Raw genomic sequence first — 20,731 nt, 5'->3', positions numbered from 1 at the left:
GGTCAGCCAAGATACTACCTTTGATCACCTTCTGAAATCGGTATTCGATATCATACTCTGATAATAACATCTACCAACGGGCAATTCTCCCAGTTAAAGCAGGCTTCTCAAATATATACTTGATTGGATCCATTTTGGATATCAAGCAAGTGGTATGATTTAACATATACTGACGCAGACGCTTAGCAGCCCAAGCCAATGCACAATAAGTCTTCTCAAACATTGAATACCGAGTCTCACAGTCGGTGAACTTCTTACTGAGGTAGTAAATTGAAAATTCTTTCTTTCCAGTCTCATCTTGCTGACCAAGAACACAACCCATACTATCTTCAAGCACAGTAAAATACATGATCAACGGTCTTCCTTCGACAGGTGGAGACAAAATAGGAGGTTCAAGCAAATACTCTTTGATACTATCAAATGCTTTCTGGCAGTCTTCGTTCCAATCACACGACTGATCTTTCCGAAGAAGCTTGAATATAGGCGCACATGTGGCAGTCATTTGGGAAATGAATCTGGAGATATAATTCAAGCGACCGAGAAAACCTCTGACTTGCTTCTCAGTTTTGGGCACATCCATCTCTTGTATTGCTTTGACCTTGGCAGGATCAACTTCAATACCCTCTCACTGACAATGAAGCCCAACAACTTACCAGAACGAACACCAAAAGTACACTTATTGGGATTCAAGCGAGGTTTATACTTCCTCAAATGTTGGAATAGCTTCAACAAATGCTTAACATGTTCCTCTTCATCAATAGATTTAGCAATCATATCATCGACATAAACTTCGATCTCTTTATGCATCATATTATGAAAAAGAGTAGTCATTGCTCTCTGGTAAGTTGCACCAGCATTCTTTAGACCGAAAGGCATCACTTTATAACAGAATGTTCCCCAGGGTGTAATGAATGTGGTCTTCTCCATATCTTCGGGTGCCATCTTGATCTGATTATATCCAGAAAATCCATCCATAAACGAAAAGACTTTGAATTTAGCAGTATTGTCTACCAACATATCAATGTGTGGCAGAGGGAAATCATCTTTCGGACTGGCTTTATTCAAATCTCTACAGTCAACACACATGCGGACTTTTCCATCTTTCTTTGGTACAGGTACAACATTGGCCACCCATTATGGATATTCAGCGGTTACAAGGAAACCGACATCAATCTGCTTCTACACTTCCTCTTTGATCTTCACAGCCATATCAGGATGCGTTCTTCTCAATTTCTTCTTTACTGGCAGGCATTCTGGCTTCAACGGAAATCTATGCTCCACAATCTCAGAATCCAACCCAGGCATGTCTTGATAGGATCAAGCAAACACATCTGAATATTCTTGAAGAAGATCAATCAACCCCTTCTTGGCATCTGGACACAATCGAGACCCAATCTTGACTTCCTTCACATCATCTTCGGAACCCAAGTTGACTAGCTCAATCTTCTCTTCAAACGGATGAATAACCTTTTCATCTTGCTCAAGAAGATGAGATAATTCCTCACTCACTTCTACATCACTTTCCTCCTCGGCCTCAAACACAGGGAATTCAAAATTTGGAGAAGGAGAAGGATCATTGTATTCAATGGGGTTAGGAACCAACCTGCATAATGATTTGATTTTTGATTTTAGAGAAGTGAATTTGTGACCAAATATTATGCATATGGACAATTATATTGTTTATTTATGTTTTTTGTGATTACCATTTTCAGAATAAAGCAAAAAGTAAAAATAAACATTAAAGATGTGGATGAATAGAATTAACTTTATGAATGATCAATTTAAAATGCCCAAACAATGTTCACTTCTCCCTTAGGCATAGGAGAAGGATTTTAAAATATAAAAGCAATTACTTAGATCAATGCCAAATAACAGGAATATCAACGGCAGTCCAATTATTGCATGTCCTTCCATGCGTTACAAAGTTGGTGCAGTCTTCCTCTTCGCTATCCTCTAGCACAACAGCTAAGTGTTGTTCATTGTCATGAATGAACCCTCCGCTACGGAAGCTGAGTTGCATTTCTTCAGATCTAACAACTGATGACCCTCTCTGGAACCCCAAACCGGTTCTGCCTTTTTTGTCAGAGACCTCTACCATGCACCCCCACTGATCAACAGCTCCCTCTTCAATAATCTTCTAAGCATCTTTCAGCAAGGACATAGGTTCCCCAACTCTCTTCTCAGCAGTAATAGATAAGGCTTGGAACGGAGTTCCAACCTCATCCTCAGCTTCAACAAACGTGAAAGATGACAGATGGCTAACCAATAGCGCTTTCTCTCCTCCCACGATCACTAGCTTGCCATTCTTGACAAATTTGAGCTTCTGGTGCAGAGTGGAGGTAACAGCCCCTGCCTCATGAATCCATGGCCTTCCCATTAAACAACTGTAGGCCAGGTGGATATCCATTACTTGGAAAGTAATCTAAAAATCACTCGGACCTATCTTGACTGGAAGGTCCACTTCACCAATAATCGTTTTGCGCGAGCCATCAAAGGCTTTGACAATTACCCCACTATACGTCATGAGCGCTCCTTGGTAAGATAGCTTCTACAAAGTTGATTTCGGAAGCACATTGTGTGACAAACCGGTGTCGACTAGCACATTTGACAAAGCATCTTACTTACAGTTCATAGAAATATGCAAAGCCATTTTATGATTTCTTCCCTCCTCGGGAGTTCTTCATTGCAGAAGCTCAAATTATTACATGAAGTGATGTTAGCCACAATGTGATCAAATTGATCCACAGTAACATCTTGCTCTACATATGCTTGTTCAAGAACTCTCTGTAGTGCTTCTCTGTTCACTTCAGAATTCAAAAGCAGAGACAACATGGAAATCTTTGAAGTAGTCTGGAGCAGCTGCTTAACCACATTAAATTCACTACTTTTAATCAATTGGAGTACCTCATCATCATCATTGGCTTTCAAGTTGTTGGATTCACCGGACTTATCCTTTGAACAACCAACTGGATCTACATTAGGCACCTCCGCTTTCTTACCAACAATCATTTCCTCTTTACTTTCTGGGACGACTGGCCCAAACACTCGACCATTGTGGGTCACCTTTGTAACGTCAGCAATGCTCACCACTGAACTAGTCGTAGGTAACGGGACCTCTTGACCGTTCTCTATCATTGTAGCATTATACTGGTATGACACAACCTTATTAAATGAATACGGGACTGGGCCTGCTAACCGTATTACCAACGACGATACTGATCTTTGACTGACATTCTTGTTATTGCTGCTATCATACTGAATTACCAACCGTTCTTATTGCTTAAAAACGGGCACTATGACATTGATGTCGTCATCTACATGAAGGGATTGAACGATCTGGATCATGCCTTCATCCATCAGATGCTGGATGTCCCTTTTCACCACATCACACCCTCTTGGGTTCACGCTTCAAACAACACAACCATCATGGTCATGTTCACAGTCACTCACCAAACAGATATCTTTGTGCATCTGCACCAAAGATCTTCGGATAAATCGGACATCAAAAACCTTGAATTCTCCAGGACAACCGTCCACTATATTCACTAAAGAGTTCCCATGAGCGGGCAAAGGGTTAGCTTTCACATTTTGCACGCGGTCCTCAAAGGACACCATACGTCTCTTCATAAGCTTTTGAACCTCATACTTCAATGGATAACAGTTTTCAATATCATGCCCGGGTGCACCCTGATGAAAAGCACAACGAAGCTCATGTTTATACCACCAGGGAAGTGGTTCTGGGATCTGCGGTGGGTTCCTCGGTTGAATTAGGTTCTTGAGAACTAGCGAGGGATACAGCTCTGCATATGACATAGGAATCAGGTCAAAAGAGACCTTTTTCCTCTTGAAATTTTGTTGATGATGATTGTTATTGGTATTGTTGTTGTTGAAGGTGTTTGTTCTTTGTTGCGATTGTTGTTTTTGATGTTGATGTTGTTGTTGTTAATGAATTGGTGTTGCTGGTTGATTAGAAAATACTGGAATTACTGATGACACTTGATGATGATGATGTTGATAGGGTGGTGGATTTCTTCTGATCTAAGGCCTCCTCTGCCTCCCACTGGAAATTACGTTTGTCTCACTGTCCTTCTTCTTGCTGAAACTATTGTCATACCTCTTACTCGTTGACGCCTCATCTCTTGACAAACGTCCTTCACTGACTCCTTCTTCAAGTCTCATCCTCATATTTACCATTTCGGTAAAATCACTGGGGGCACTAGCGATCATGCGTTCATAATAAAACAAACTCAGGATTTTCAAGAAGATCTTTATTATCTCTTTCTCCTCCAAAGGAGGAGTGATCTGGGCAGCCAACTCCCTCCATCTTTGCGCATACTCTTTGAATGTCTCTTTGTCCTTCTGAGACATGGACCTCAACTGGTCTCTATCCGACGCCATGTCCATATTTTACTTGTATTGCTTCACAAAAGCTTCTTCCAAGTCGTTGAAAGTGTGGATGCTTGCATTATCCAACCCCATAGACCAACGGAGTGCAGCACCAGTCAAGCTATCCTGGAAGTAGTGAATAAGCAATTGGTCATTATATGTCTGAGTTGACATCTTGCGAGCATACATCACAAGATGATTGAGCGGACAAGAACTCCCCTTATATTTTTCAAAGTCATACACTTTGAATTTCACCGGGATTTTGACATTGGGCACCAAACACAACTCGGCAACACTCTTCCCAAACAGATCTTTACCTCTCAGCGTTTTCAATTCCTTGCGCAACTCAAGAAATTGGTCTTTCATTTCGTCCATCTTCTCATAAACATCTGGACCCTCAGACGGCTCAGAATGATAGATGGTATCCTTTACGCGAGGCAAAGTGTGCACAACGGGAGGTGGCACGGACATGACCGAGCTAGATGCCGGCATGGAATCAAATGTAGGCGCAAAGCCTTCTGGCACAAAGTTGGGCGGCATTCCCCACGGGAATCCGGCAGGCATATTCAGCGCGAAGTGGGCGGTGACAGCAGGCACGATAGAGGTAATCACTTTTGAAGTAACAGTCCTCGCGGGAGGAGTTGCAGGCATTGGAGAAGCTTGACTTTGAGCAGCAAGAATTGACTTCATCATGGCAGTCAGTCGGGAGGTTTCGTCCTTCAGCTCTCTGTTCTCTTGCTCTAGATGCTCCATCATTCTCAAGTGATTGGCTCTGGTGTTGTATCGGTGAGTCAGCTTGGCTAAAGCACAGAAGAAACACCAATCAGACACCTGGTAAAACCTGCTTATGCAAATGATGCATGGAGTGCAATGCTTGATTATTTTTTATTTCCAAGGAACTTACTATATCATTTGCAAATATATAATATTTAAATGGTGATTGCAACGGTTTGATATGACTAAAAATCTCTTTTTATTTATATAAATTGGAAGGATTACACTGAGTACAATTTCAGAAACCAAAATAAAAAGATACAAGAGAAAAGGAGACTAGTCATCCTAAGGATCCCTAACAACAATGTCAGAAGATCTGGCTGAAGGCTCGTACTTCCTTCGAATGCGATGGATCTCGGTCTCAAAAGAAGCCTTCATCTGAGTCTTCTCGAGGACAAGCTGGTCAACAATCTTCTTCCAAGCAACGGAAGGCTGAGGCATGCTAGAAGGTGAAACCTCTGTCTCTCTCTGTCTCTTCGTCACTCGGTCTTCAAGTAGCTCAATCAGTGCATCTTTGTCCTTTAGACTCCAACTTCAACTCTTCATGCTTCTTGCTCAAAGCATAGAAACGCTCTTCCCACATATGCTTCTCTTACTTCATCTTGACTAGCGCGTCTTCCAACTCCTCTACATCTTGGTTAGGGAGAGTTAATGTCTCAACCACAACCATAGACATAGGTCTTTCATAAGGATAAGGCATCTTCAACTCCATAGCTCTCTTCTTCACCCAAAGAGTGTAAGCTTCCAAAGCTACACAATTGCACGGACGAAGCTCAGATCTTCCTTTCCTATGCATATTATGCCAAGCATGCATAATCTTCTGCTTCAAATGTTGGGGATCTTTACTCTCTTGATAGAAAAGACCTTCTAACAAAGTGTTATTAGGTTTGTCTCTCAAGGGGAACCCAAGTTGACGACGAGCCAAAGGAGGGTTGTAGTTAATTCCTCCTTGTGTAACAATGAGAGGCACATTAGAGAATTCACCACAACTATCAATAATCTCCAAACTGCTTTAAGACGGATCATACCAAACTGTATCATCATTAGTGAGAGACATAAGTCTCTGAGACCACCTTAGACATTGTTTGTTCTCCATAAAAGCAGGTGTCTGAGGCAAGTGCGAAATAAACCACTTGTACAGAAGAGGAATACAACAGACAATCATTCCACCAACCTTAGAATTCCTTAGATGCAAAGAGAAATACATATCACCCAATAAAGTAGGCACATGATTCCCAATCAAGAAAAGTCTAATGGCGTTAACATCAACAAAACCGTCAATGTTAGGGAACAAAGTTAATCCATAGATGAGCAACACAAAGATAGCTTCAAAAGCGTCCACACTACCAGCTTGAGCAAAAGTGGTAGCTTCCTTGCTGAGGAAAATAGATGGCAACCCAAATAACCCTCCTTTCTTCACCCAATGATCCTTTATCTCAGACTTCTTCAAGTGTAGAGCTTCAACAATAATACTAGATCGGGGAATCTCCTCCAATCCACTAAAAGGAACTTTACTAGAAACAGGCATCCCCAAAAGATGAGAATACTCCTCCAAGGTAGGCACGAGCTAAAAATATGGGAAAGTGAAACAATGGTAAAGAGGATCATAGAATTGCACTAGCACACTCAAGAGTCCTTCAACTACATCAGCAGACAAGATAGACAGAAGTTTCCCATGACGTTGTTTGAAGTTCAAGGGATCTAATACAAAAGATGTTATCTTCCTTAACTCTTTCAAGTCGGGACATCTGAAACTGTACTTCTTAGTGTTCCTTCATCCACAATCCATAGTCTGAAAATATTTGCAAATGATACCTTAGCTCCTTGAAATTTTCGTGTGATGAATGTTATGATGCGCATGAATGCAACAATCACAAATAATGGATCACACACAAGGCAAACAAAGGTCAAGGGATGAATCAAGTCATTGTCAAGATCAATCATCCATTTTGGTGGATTATGGTTTTCACCTTATCAACACCCAAGTTCCATTGATATTGACAAGACTTGATTGGATCAACCAAGAGTCAAGGGTTTGTTGCAAGTCATGAGCATGGAGTCTGGGTAAGAACCATTCCAAAGGAGTGAACTAAGGATAAAAAACCTGTAAATCATGTTCTAAAAAGTTCCCAGAGTCTTAATTCTATCTATCGGATATTACAGGTTAAGATGATTGACTCATCGACCCATAATATTCTCAAGAGAAACTCGTCTGAGTGTAGTATCGTGTAACAACTGTTATCAAGTCTACACTTGAACAGTTTCTGCATTACGTCCTAAATAGGCCAAGATGGGTTAAATGTTCTAAAGTCCTCAACTTCTCAGACCCAATTGGAAATAGTAATGCCTAACCACAAATACTTGTGTGACATTTCCAAATTCAAAGAAGTCTCCACTGAGCAGATGGATCTCAAGCCAACATGTTAAGGACTACTCCACACAAGTCGAACATGACTATACCATCCTCCTATCTTAATTACACTCAAGTTCGGGTTAGAACTTATCTCACCACCCAGAGATCACCAAGCACAACAAGCAGATTATATCACACATACATATATACAAACATCACATATATACAAATATATTCACACAAAAAGTAGGCTAAACCCACTGGAGACTACTCCCCAGCAGAGTCGCCACTTAATTTTTGTAGCGGGAAATTCATGATCAACAAGCTATTGACAAGCTAGAGATCAAATAACAAGAGTCACCACCGCGCTTTTATTGTTTCCAAGGGAAAAGGAAAAAAGTACGAACAAAACCCAAAGAGTAAGAAGTTTTCAAATAAATAATAATAAAAGTCAGAGATCACAGGTAAGGGGGTTGGTTACACAGAGGGAAGGTGTTAGCACCCAAAGTGTCCTAGGTACTCCTAGGGATCCCTTTTTGTGTGCATATGTATTTTGTACAAAGTGATGTTTAAAAACAAATAGAATTGGGGGATGAGAAAAGAATTCATTAATTATATATTTATTTATTTTATAAGACCTTCGGTCTTGTGCCTACGTACCAATATAAAAATGAGGGATCAAAACCTCGTAGTTCGTGATACAAATTTCAAAATGAGTGTGTTGATTTTAACAAAATTTAAGTTTGAAGGGCACAAAGGCCTAAACTGGTTTGAATGAGTTAGTTCTTTTTGGCTTTTTTGAAAGTTTAAGTCAAGTATAGTTAAATTTATTTACATGTTTGATTTAAGAAAATAAGTTTCAAAATGCAATGTCCTAAGGCCAAAGTTTCTATCTTTGCAAAAGTGGTCAAAGTTTAGAACAAAACTAGTTCACACAAAGAAGATTTTAAAAATGGAGGGAGAGGTTTTGAAATTAAAGATATGGGGAGAAGAAGAAAAGACTATCCTATGTACAAAATTAAAAGTTTAGAGTTGAAAAGATCTGACCAAGTGGGTAGCAATCCAATAGACAAGTATGTCAATAGAAACCCAGAATTCCCTTGGACTTTTAGAATCAAACAACATAGAAATTCACAATTATATCATCTTAAAGATCAAGGCATCAACTAAAGATGGCCTCATCCAAAATTATCCATTCCATGATCTTCTTCAAAATAGCCCATGCAACAGATGAATTCCACAAGTCACAGGTTCAAAATAACAGCTACACCATGATCATGTTGCAGATGAATCTTAGAGAGATCTTCAAAGATGTATCAGATGAATTTCAAATTGCAAGCACTTGGTTCTTCAACAAGTTGGCATTGGCCAAGTCCTTTATCTTAGGGAACTTGCCTAGATTCTAAGTTCATTTGTCCAAGATCAAGCCAAAACTCTACTTAAAAGTTTTTTAGGGTTTTTGTTATCATTATGTACATTAATGGTCAAAGACCACACAAACAAGCAAAGTAACACAAACAAAATATATCACACAGTATGGTCCAAATGGACAAAGTGAAAATTACATTAACATAAACAATTAGAATGATATGAACAATGACAAATGAAATAAAGTGCTAAAAGTAAATTGCATTAAAGTAAAAGCATGAAATTAAAAGTTAGTAGTTAGTAGGTTAGGAGTTAATTTTGTTTTGCTTTTCATTTCAAGACATTCTTTGGAGAACACTCAACCCACTTATCACAAGCATGGATCCTTGAACCAAAACATCTTCCAAAGGAAGGAACGAAGGTCAAGTTTCCACACAATACCATGAAAGAGGGGAGACTTACAATCTCAATAACTAGAATGCTTATACCTTTTGTGTCACAAATTTAGCGCTATGTTAAGCAGTCGTAATTGGACTTATATAGAAGTCACAACTATTTGAGGTCGGGCATAGAAGTTTGGTGTTAATGCATGTTAGAGACATAGTATAATGGACTATGCTCATAAAAATATACAACACACAAAAAGAATATGCAAAAGGTGTGGCCTAATCTCATCCATACTCATGTCAATTTTTCAACCAACTAGCATTAGGACTTTGAGATATCATAGGCCAAATGGAATGAATGAATTAAGAAGAGGAATGAGATGAAGTGGGAAGGGGATGAATGAGATCACAAATTGGTCAAAGGAGGACTTTTACCAAATTAATATCATTCATTCATTTTGGGAGATGGAATGTACATTCCATCAATCCCCTAAATCCAATGATATTAATTTGACAAAGTCAAATCAACCTTGACCAAGGCCCAACAGCAATAAGCAAACTCAAACAAGTCAATACAAGTGGTCAACAACATTTAATTGGCATTTATTCAATTAAAAATAATAAAATAATGCATTTAAATCAAATATGTTTTGTCTAATTCCTAAAATCTCATCAAAACACCAAAGAAATGGCCATGAGATTTATCATAGGTCAAACAAGGTCAAAAGACCTTGGAGAAAAAATTTCATCAATTTTGGACATTTAAAAATATTTTTAAACAATTAAAAACAAATGCAAAATTAATTAATTCATGAAAAATATTAATAATGATCCAAAAATTAATTTTAATTCATAATATGAAAGAGAAAAATATTTGAAATTTTTTAGTGAAAGTCTCATATTTTTGGGATCAATATTGAATTTAATATGAATTATTGAAGAAAATGAAATTAAAATAAAATTCAGAAAAATCTAAATTACGTGGACCATCAGATCTCCCTCGTTAATTGAGGTGGCAGATCTGACGGTCCCTAGCGCGCGTTCCACATGGACTTAAGTCAACAGCGCTACAACTTGGGTAATCAACACCAACAATCAAGATTAAAACGTGAGGGACGGATCATGTGGTTCAAAGTCTTGCCAAGTCATCGCCGGAGCCAGAGCTCCGGTCGTCTTCTCCGGTGGACCTCACCGGACTAGTCCACCATGAACCATCACCAAAATGAAAAACAAGGACACGTTCTTAAAGAAAAAATGGCACTGAGCTCGAATCTGACCTCCATTCATTCCAACTCCAAGTATATTGAGAGATATGTGGAGTTGAAATTTGAGGTACATGAACTGAGTTGCTTCGATTTAACCTCAAAGCAACTTAATCTTCTTGCCTACATTGGTAGGACTTCAGACAACTAAAGAATCAATAGAATTGAGCAAGAATTTGAGAGAATCGAAGAGTTTAAAATTTCTGGAACATACCTTCAATGTAGGTCTGGATTCGATGGATCTTGATCTTGCTTATGCTTGGTCTCACTCCACTTGCTTGCAGGAGAAGGATTGAATGGTTAAAAAACTATGGATTCCTGGAGAATTTAATTCCAAAACAGTGTAGATTCAAGCTCATATTCAAGAGAATTTTTCAAGCTTATCCCTTGATAATTGAGGGTTTGAAATGGGGGATCAAAGTTGGCGCGATTGTGTGTGAAACTCTGAGCAATTGAAGCTCTATTTATAGCTGAAATGGTTGATAATTGCACACTCACATTCACTTTCCAATTTTGGCAAATGGTGATGCAATGGTGCATGGGCGCGCATAGGCCCATGAAATGATTGCTAGAGGTCCAAAAATTAACATCAGATGCTCTGAAGTAAGCTTGGATAGCAAGGCAAATGCACATTGATGCTTGAAGTTTGATCCTTGCCAAGGGATATTACCATGTTTAAGCCATGCGCAGCCTATGCATTTCTTGTCCAAAATGAATGAATTTGAGCTCTTTGGAAAGGTGAGATCAAGAGGAACAACTTTCATGTTCAACACTTTTTCATTTGGAACTTGGAACTTCGAGAAATTTGAGGTGGAAGTTTGAAAAATTTTGACATATCAAAAATTTTCTAAGTGTCAAGCCATATGTCTAAATATTCCACCTTGCCTAAATTTTTATATGAGCTTCAAATGAGAAAAGTGTCTTAATCAAAGTTGTAGCTATCTCAAATAAATTCAAAATGGTCACAAATTTCATGTCATTTGGATTTTAAATGATAGATCTATGCATTTTTGAAGTTTGGAAAAATCACTTGATCAATGGTATAGGTCAAAAGTGACCTATAATGTAACCTCATATCACATGCTCAAAAAAGTTGAGTTAGCTCCCACTCAAAACATAAAAGTTTAATTAGACACACTGAATTTGATTTTGCAAATTGTAAATCTTGCATCTCATAAAAATTGAGCAAGTTATGGCCTTGGGAAGTTGACTTTCAAATTAGGGTTTAGACAAAATGACCTATAATGTTTCAACATAGAAAATGATTTTCCAAGCAAAACTAGCTCTAGGTCTCAACATGAAAGTTGTTTGGAATGTGATTTAGAGTAAGTTGTCTCTTGGAACCATTTTCATATGGTGAAACTTGTAGGAGATAGGGTCTAGGGAGACCCAGTTTTGATCAGATGAATTCATCTGGCCAACCACCATCAACCAACTTGCTAATTTCTAATTCTATGGACTTTCTTGGCTCCTGGTATATCATATATACATAAGATGATGAATTTTTAAGTGTCCCTTGAGAAATTTGATCAATTGGTGAGATAGCTTATTGGAGAAGTTACTTAAGATACCCAATCAAACTAGGGTTTCCAAGGCAAATCACCCTCAAACTCTTGAAGAAAACTTGATCAATATAACATGTAGGAATCAATGGGATTCATATATTATGTTCATAACCATTCTTGAATCAATTCTTGGTTGTGCTCTTTGTTCATGAGGGTCTCAAACCCTAGAGGTGAACTTGATGAATCAATGAGATCATGCCCTACCTACAAAAGAGTTAGGCAAATACAAAGACATATTTTTGGTATTTTGGTTAGTGAAATGATAAAATACAAGTATGATATAATCACAAAGTTCTTGATGATCTCTCCCAAAACAAACCCAATGAAGGAGGGGTAAGGAGGATGTCAAGGCATGATCCCAATGCTAATGCTTATGATGAAATTGCATGAGGGATCTTAGGGTCAAAATCGGGGTCTTACAACAACCCTTCGACCTGAATACACTATGGACCCTAGATGTAGAGTCGAGTGCTTTATTATTGATCAAAATTGTCCGTAATTGGATGACCATAAAGACAGTTTATGGGTACTCCACGAAGCATGCTGAGGAACATGAGTGACCTAGATGGAATTTGTTCATCCTGCGTAACAGGATAAATGTCTAAGGGTCCAATATTGATTTGTAAAAGGATGACACGGCCAAGGCCTTGTGTTAAATATAGACATAAGGGTAAAAGGGTAATTGTACACACAATTATCATCACAAAAAGGGATTTGTTAGATCACGTGACATTTTCGTGCCTTGGGTGATTTTGTGTGATTTTGTGTGACATTTTCGTGCCTTGGGTGATTTTGTGTAACAAAAAGGGATTTGTTAGATCACATGACATTTTGTGTGATTTCTCTTGTTTTTCAACCCTGCATCAGACCCTACACCCCAAATTTAAACTTCTAATAATCCTAATATATATCATAACTTAAGGTACATGAATCATATAGTAATCAACACTTCACAACATCAAAATTGACCTATCCGATATTTTAAATATTCGGCCACACATTTACTTTTGTTTTCTAAAAATTCAGTATCCATGTATCTATTTTTACCGACAATTTTAAAATTGGCAGCAAAAACACACATGGATACCGTTTTTTTTTTAAATTCGCTAAAAATGCTAACAAAATGTAGGATTATATCCGATATTTCTATACTGTCAATATAAAACCATAGATTCGATATAGGAAATTTTGAAAAACCGACAAAAAAAAAGCATGTGTTTTGCTAAATGTTTAAATGCATAAATTTAATTAAATGACACTTACTAGTAAACATCCGGTATAAACTGCAAATTTGCAAGAAATTTTTTTTTATTTGAAAAAATCCAAAAAATGAGATTGTGAGTGTGAAAAATATATTTTTTTAAAATTTAAATGCATTTTTAATCCCTCTATTTGTTTTTTTTGACAAACTATGTAAAGCACATCCACAAACGTCGAGATGACTTTACATGCTTAGTTTGTCTTGTCTATATAAACGTTAAAGTTCTCTTTACAAAAAGTAATGTTGGACTATACTTGATGGCTATATACTTCTCAAACTTTAAAACTTCGAGATTTATACACTATCTTCATGCATATATAACCATTTTATCTCTAGTTGCTGAATCTATAACCATTTTATTTCCCAAATAAAACATTCAGGCTTACTCTAATACTAATACTAAGGGACAGCTTGTTTTACTAAGGGACAGCTTGTTTTACCTTTTTTTTAAAATGATTTTTACAGTCTTATATATTTTAGTGTAAAAAAATTTATAAAAAAACTTTTTATAAAAACTTCAAATGAAAATTTTGTTTGAATAGTTATTCTTAAAATGTTATTTTAAATATTTTATCATTTTATCTAAACTTTTTTGAGATATCAAAATTTCAAGAAATCACTCAATTTTGAAGCTATTTCAAATTACTTTTCTTAAAAATCATTTTTGAGATACAACTTTTTTAAAAAATTGTGATTTTGACTATGTTTTGATCTTCAATAATGTATATTTATGTTATACAATGAACAATTCAATCTTTTAATTTATAAAAAGTAAATTTACAAAAACTTATAATATTTTGAAAAACATTTTTGTAAAATCCAATTTTTAAAATACAAAGAAAAAATCCATTTTTTTAAAGCTAAAACAAACTAACCCTAATACTACTTGACTCTATATAACCATCAAAATGTTATCATCTAAAACATAATGATATCGTGTAAAACAGTATGAAGAGTAATGCAAAAATGGCATATTAAAATTTGTAGACAAATATGCTGCATATCTCATCAGTGGTAACATCACAAACACAAAAACTCAAGCTCTACTATTTTCATGACCTGGACTGTTATTTATGGAGAATTTGAAAGCTTACAATTTTTAATGTAAACAAGTGTGAATTTTCACTGCATTGTAAACTCTAGCAGGAGAATTTGTAAGCAAGTGTGAATTTTCTCTCTCTAAAATTTGTTTGCACTAGTGCATCAGAAAAGTCAATCCCATCTCGATTGATAAACTTAAATCACATGATCCAAAGCAGACATCAAGGGTATGGCTTGGAACCTTTTAAACTGCTAAGGATGCAGTTGTTGCTTATGATGAAGTTGCACTTAGATTCAAAGGAAGCAAACCTAAGGTCAATTTTTCTAAAATAGTTCAAACTACAACAAAATTTGGATTTAATCATTTTGTGCCATCCACAAATAACCAGCAATTGTCTAACTCAGTTCCTCTTGCACACTTTTCTCAAGCAGCATATTCAAATCCTTATCATATGGTACTGCAGAAGCACAACTTTGTGGTGGTGGTGGCAGTAGCAACTTCAATCATGATATGCTTAGTTATTACGGGAGAGGCGTGTTTGTTTCTAATTCTCAGAACTTATCAACTACATCTTGGTCTTCATCTTCTGGTTAACAACTATGCATAATACACTCCCACATTGTTTGAGGTGTATTTTTCTTGAGTGTTTATATATCATACACTAGCTATACTTATGGTCAAGTTGTGCATTGGAGAAATGATCCATATCCTCAAAGATGAGAAGGGGAAGTGGAATGTCACCCGCGCTTACAAACTCACCTGCTACTGCCCCATCTGTTCCTGATAGCAATAGAAAGTGGACCATATGAGGTTGATTCTACCCATGTCACAACAGCAGGGTGAAATTTTTTCTTACCAACGGTGAAGTGGCTTCCGTACGGACGTTTTCCACTACCCTGAAGAAACACAACAGAGAGAAAGAAAGAGTTACGAGTCGTATATAAGAGGGACTACTGTTCACAAAGAAAACCCAAAGAACTTTTGAAGGCGAGAACATCAAAACCCTAACGAAATCAAAGAAAGAGACGAAGGAGATAAGCTAGAATATGTACCTTTCCTCAGAGAAAGCACGGAGGATTCTTTGGGACGCCGCCGGAGGATTCACACAAGTCGAAGTTGAGTTGCCGGAATAGCTAACGTTCTGAAGGAGGATCTAAAATCGCTCTTCCCATCACCGTCGACCCCGTCGCAATCAGTTAGTATTGGCCTTCGATTTCTGTTTAACTTTGTGTTATGTCCATTCATAGCCATAGAATTTTGAGAGGAGGCGGAAAGTTCTTGCACTTTGGTGAAGAGTTTGATCGGATTTCTCTTGAGGGAGGAAGACTGAGTTTTTAGTTTCATCGCCTTTTGATTTTCCCAAGTTTTCTATGATTTGAGTCTTTAAAGTTTTTCTTTTGGAATTTGACATCTGTGCCGTTTTTCTCTTTACCCGTTGGCTTTTGGGTTTTCCAATCCCACCGTTTTCCCATTAAATGTTGCCAGCTAGCCATCAATGAGAGTGGCTCACTTCCTCCGTTATCCGCGCGCAACAGCCATGCGACTAGGGCTGACGGTTCGGCTTCCTTCACCATTTCCGCGTTTGGGCAAGGCATTTGAATTGGGTCTTCACTGACCCAAGCCCATGAGGTCCAAGATTCTCCATTGGGATTTATCTTACTTCAAGTCCAACAACCCATGGTTGGCTGTTTGCTGCCCTTGGTTTTTCGTTGGATGGTTTTCGTTCACATTTATGTATTTTAGTTGGTCGTAGCTTGACAACTGGTAGTTCTCGGCCAGATGGGTGTGAAACTATTTTGTTTCCCCCTAGTTGTGGGTTCGATTCTCGTGGGGAGACATATCCAGGTTTTCATGTATGTTTATTTTTCATTCTTTCTTGTGTTTCTTCCTTGGTTTAATGGGGATGAAAGTTGTTCTTGGAATTTAGCTTTTTGATTTGTTACTAGATCGTGGGTTCGACCCCTAGTGTAACTCATTTACTATTTTATTTTATTTCTTTAAATCTCTTTTTATACTTTATTCTCATTTTTTTGACATTTGTTAATTTCAATATTTATTTCATTGTTTAAACATCGATTTTAATTTATGGATTCAACAATTCTCATGTTGTGTACCCATGATTATTTTATCGAGATAACAATAGAATTTCACTGCGTTTCGATTAATCGCATATGACATTTCAATTATTGTCAATATGTGCAAACCGGCTTTGAGCACATTATCTAGATTTCTTGTTTGCTTTTCAATTTCCATCTGCCTTGCACGTCATTGCATTATGCGACTTTGATTCGCATCCTCGCATCCCGATTTTTATCCGTGCACGTCCCGATGTTGTTTCTTTCAATTTAATTTTTGAGTGTTTTGTAAATATAACTTGTTGTGTTATTTATTTTCTTCACATGGCTTACTCTTGGGCCTTCTTAAATTGAGATAGTTCCCTTGCACCTACACTCATGCGTTATTTATCCATTGATTGATCCGATTTAATTATTCCATTACTTTGAATCCCCATTCGACAAAATGTACCCACACTCCCCCCGATGTTTAATAATTTTACTATTTTCCTTCTTTACTTGCTTGACTGTTTAGTTAGCTACTAACACAAGAATAAAATCAACCACTTCCAAAAGATCAAAAATAAAAACTCGATCCAACGTCGAGTATTTTTCTCAATAAATAAGTCCATCCATTTCTATCAACCTATTTCTATCCATTCAATTTCTTTCAAACCTTCATCAAATGCTTGATCCAACGTCAAACCATTTTTCATAATAAAACTCAAAAAACTTAATTCATATTTAAGACCTTTTCAATAAAGATGGAAATGGAACGTGGTAGATACCACGCACTCCTGAGACTAGTGTTCGAGATGGATGTCTCGCCTATCTTAGTTCTCGCCATCACCCAAATTTATCTATCTTGTTTCTCTCAAACACTCATTCAAATCTTTCTCAATCGCTCATCAAATGCTTGATCCAACATCAAGCCATTTTCATAATAAAACTCAAAAATACTTAATTCCTATTTTAACACCTTTTCAATAAAGATGGAAATGGAACATGGTGGGTACCTTGCACTCCTGAGATTAAGATTCAAGGTGGATGCCTCGCCTATCTTAGCTCTCGCCATCATTTAAAATTGACAATGCAGTTTCTTCAAACCCTTTATCAATCAAATTCAAAACACTTAATCCCTATTAAACACTTTTGCAAGTAAGATGGAAATGGAACGTGGTGGATCCCACACACTCCTGAGACTAGGATTCGAGATGGATATCTCACCCATCCAAGTTCTCGCCATTACTCAAGACACATCAAACCAATCAATTTCTTTTCTCGCCGCCGTGCGACTAACTCTTAAACCTTTTCTCAAACGAAAGTTACTTTGTTTCAAAACAATGTAAGGCAATGTTTCTCCACCTGTTTTGGGTAGTTCAATAATGTTTTCGTCGATTTGACACAAAGTAGCTTTCGCTAAAATCGACCAACAAACAAACATTTTTCTACCCAGAACTACGTAAGCCTTGATTTCTCTGTTGAGATACGTAGGAGCAGGATTTGTAAATCTTGTCAGGCCCACTAATAAAAAACTTAGGTTTAGTCCTTTTGTTAAAAATCCAAAAATATTCTCCTCTCATCCTTTCTTTCTTTCCCACCTAATAACTTAAAGTCTAACATTTCAAATTAACACTAATGCGCACAACTAACCTAACGGTCCCTGTTGAGTACAACGGACGTGAGGGGTGCTAATACCTTCCCCTTGCGTAATCGACTCCCGAACCCTGATTTGGTTGCGACGACCAATATCATTGTCGTTCTTTCTTGGGTTTTATCGATATTTCCTCTTTCCTTTTTAGGAATAAATAAAGTTCGGTGGCGACTCTGTTCAGTCCATCATTGCGAGCGTGCGATTGCGCTTTGCTAGGTCGTGTTCTCATTCATTTTCCGAGGTACGACACAACCAGATGACGGACGTCATCTGCATGATGACCTGGTCGTCATGTGCCTTAAGACGCTGATAGGCGTAAGTGGTCTGACAGGTAGACCATCATGGTCTCCAGGTAAACTTGGAACCTTACCGATAATCACAACGGTGACGGTTGGGGGAAAAGGGTGATGATGGACGTCACCCAGGTGAGGGATTACCCGTCATCATGTCAGTCAGTGCATTTTGGCCTGCTAAATTGAATTTTTGGTGTTGTTTTCTCGTGTGGTCGATTTTTGGATGATGTTTGGTGTGCTTTGATGAATTTTGGTTGATTAGTTGAATTATTTGATTAATCTAATGATGAATTAATTATGTTAATGATGAGATAATTATGTGATGAACATGTAATTTAGATTGTGGTGCGTAGTTTAGTTGTAGGGACTACTTGATGTTGTTTTATTTACAGTTAGATATGGAACTATAAATCTGTTGTTGATTTGTTGTGGTTGTGAATTATATTGTACATACATCATATATTATTGTTGTTATAAAAGAGGCGAATCACAAGTGCATATGTTGGGACTAGTGATTTTTTCTGAGCTTATATGAGGGGTTTGGGGTTCAAATGTTAGCAGTCGGTTCGTATGAAGAACTTTTGTTAAGTTGGTACCACATGCATGAGTTGAGTTATTATTGCATTGCATTACATAAAGGTTGTGCAAATGATTTCTTTTGGGTGTTGTTGAGTAATTGTTGTATTGATTTATGTAATTGAAATGTATGAAAGTGATATTTTGTCTTAAGTTACCCTTGCATTCTTTTGCACCATTACATATTTTTAGCGTATTCTCACCCATTTATTTTGTTGTGGTGTTTTGTGCTCCTTCTTGGGATACAAACAAGGAAGTAGATGAGTAGCTGCTTTAGAGCTGAAGGATAGCGTTGAGACTATTTTTCTTTTTTAGTTTTATGTATTTTAGATTATCGTTGCTCTGATCTATAACACTAGGCGAACAAACGTTATGTTTTTTTTATTCTGAGTTATGGTTGCGAGATTAAACGTTATAACTCCTGATTTTTTGAGTTTTTTTTAAATTGAAGGCATATTGCCTTGTTTGAGTTTGTACTTAAATAAAAGTTATATTTGAACTTATTCGATTGAATAGTTATTTTTAATGATTAATTTTGTTGCGATAAGCCTAAGTAAATGTTAGCATGTGATGACAAGTGTTTTGAATTAAATATTTCATTTTGAATAAGTGTTACATAGCAGTATAAATGTGGAGTTTATGTGACATACACTGTAAAGTAAATGTTTATAATTGATTTATTTTGTAAGATTATAAGTTAAGATTTTAGGGTGTTACATCAGTGGTATCAGAGCAGGTCGGTACATCCGGACAGGTTTTATAATGTTTGTATGTTCCTTATATGGCGCATTCTCTATGTATAGAGGGGGAAATAATAAACTCACTATTTATTAGGAGCGAATTGCGGACAGTCGTTAGATGTAAATACAGTTGAGATCATTTACAATCATCGGGACAATAATTCTCGTGTATATAAGAAAGTTTTCGAAAGAATGTGGACCGTTCATAATAGTCGGCTGAAGTCGATATGACCGGCCTATAACAAAAGTAAAAAAACAAAATGAAATGCCTACATATAACTTGACCAAGATAATATATACAAGAACCATAATCGGTTCTTTCTTGCTTTATTAAAAAAATAATTTCTATAATAATAAAAAAATCACCATTTGATATATTTTTTAAGTGTGTAAAAAGTATTGAGGATTCAGCTTTTTAACAATTTTATAGAGGCCAAATGAACATTTTTTTCAAATTTATTAAGCTTCGTCGTCTTCTCTTGGAAGTAGAATTGGATGGTTGGATCAAACATCTTATCCATAAATGAAATTTCAGATGGTTTATGAGTTGAATAAGAACAATCATAAAATAATATATAAAGATCAATAAACTAAAAAAGACCAAATATTTTAATTAAATTTCATTCTTTAGAAAAAAAATAAGCTTCATTATAACACAATATAATACTAGACATAAAGATTACAAAATAATTAAATAAATTGATAAAGATAATAAAAACTTAATTAAATTTTTCTAGAACGTTCATCAACAAACTCACCATTCTTTTTTTTATGAGTCATCTTATCATGAACTCATTAAGAAGTGGAACTCTTCCCATATTGCCAAACTAATTAAAAACATGACTAAAAAACTAATTATTTTAATTAATGTAACTAATAAATAAAAATATAATTTAAAAATAATTAAATTTATTATTTATTGTGCAATTTCCGGCAACACTCATGCTTCCTTGTGTATGGTTCTAATTCATATACTCTATTTTTTTTCCTTTTTAGATATTTCCTTAAACTCGTGAG

General features: G+C 36.6%; 1 long non-coding RNA gene across 1 annotated transcript; it reads right to left on the bottom strand.

Annotated features, from left to right (window-relative positions):
* Positions 1–14,380: 14,380 nt before the first annotated feature.
* Positions 14,381–16,114, bottom strand: LOC127121445 (uncharacterized). Its single transcript, XR_007803455.1, has 2 exons — positions 15,450–16,114; positions 14,381–15,293 (listed from the first exon to the last, which is right to left on the bottom strand). It is a non-coding gene; the product is annotated as an uncharacterized LOC127121445 (long non-coding RNA).
* Positions 16,115–20,731: the final 4,617 nt, after the last annotated feature.

This window comes from Lathyrus oleraceus, chromosome 2 (genome assembly GCF_024323335.1).
Source record: "Lathyrus oleraceus cultivar Zhongwan6 chromosome 2, CAAS_Psat_ZW6_1.0, whole genome shotgun sequence".
Classification (NCBI taxonomy): Eukaryota; Viridiplantae; Streptophyta; class Magnoliopsida; order Fabales; family Fabaceae; genus Lathyrus; species Lathyrus oleraceus.
This window is presented reverse-complemented; position numbering and strand designations above follow the sequence as displayed.